Consider the following 549-nt stretch of genomic DNA (forward strand, 5'->3'; position numbering starts at 1 on the left):
TACAAGCTCTTGGTGCATAAAGAAAATCTGTAAAGTTGCAAAGACTAAAGTCTCAAATCCAAAGAGATATTCTTTATAAAAGTTCAGAGTCAACCACACCTACCTAAAACGGCTCGTTCTAACACGCCCCCACATATCTACCTCACTATGTGGGAAGATTTGCATAACGCCACCCAAATGTTCACGCAAAGAAAGGCGGCGTAACTTTTAGTCTCACTGTAGTTTTGTTGACGCTGCAGCCATGTCCTGAAAAGACGCTGTGTGCTTCGCTGTGAAAGCAAAACTACTTTGTTTGGTCTTCCAAAAGAGGACGATATCCGCTTCGTCATGCCTAGAGCTGATCTGTGCTGGTCGCTGAGGGAATACATCAACTTAGTGCTGTGGATCGCTGGATCGGCTTTCACCGTGGACGAAGCGGAGTCCAGCCCGGGGTTGTCACGTGGTTGCCGTTCCTTCGTCGAATCCTTCAGCGCACGCTAAGCCGGGGCTTCCCCTCACGCTAGCCCGCCGTGTTTTTCGTTGCGAAAGCGAAACTACTTTGTTTGGTCT

The sequence above is a fragment of the Sinocyclocheilus grahami genome, unplaced genomic scaffold, assembly GCF_001515645.1.
Source record: "Sinocyclocheilus grahami isolate Dianchi unplaced genomic scaffold, SAMN03320097.WGS_v1.1 scaffold10027.1, whole genome shotgun sequence".
In the NCBI taxonomy this organism is placed as follows: Eukaryota; Metazoa; Chordata; class Actinopteri; order Cypriniformes; family Cyprinidae; genus Sinocyclocheilus; species Sinocyclocheilus grahami.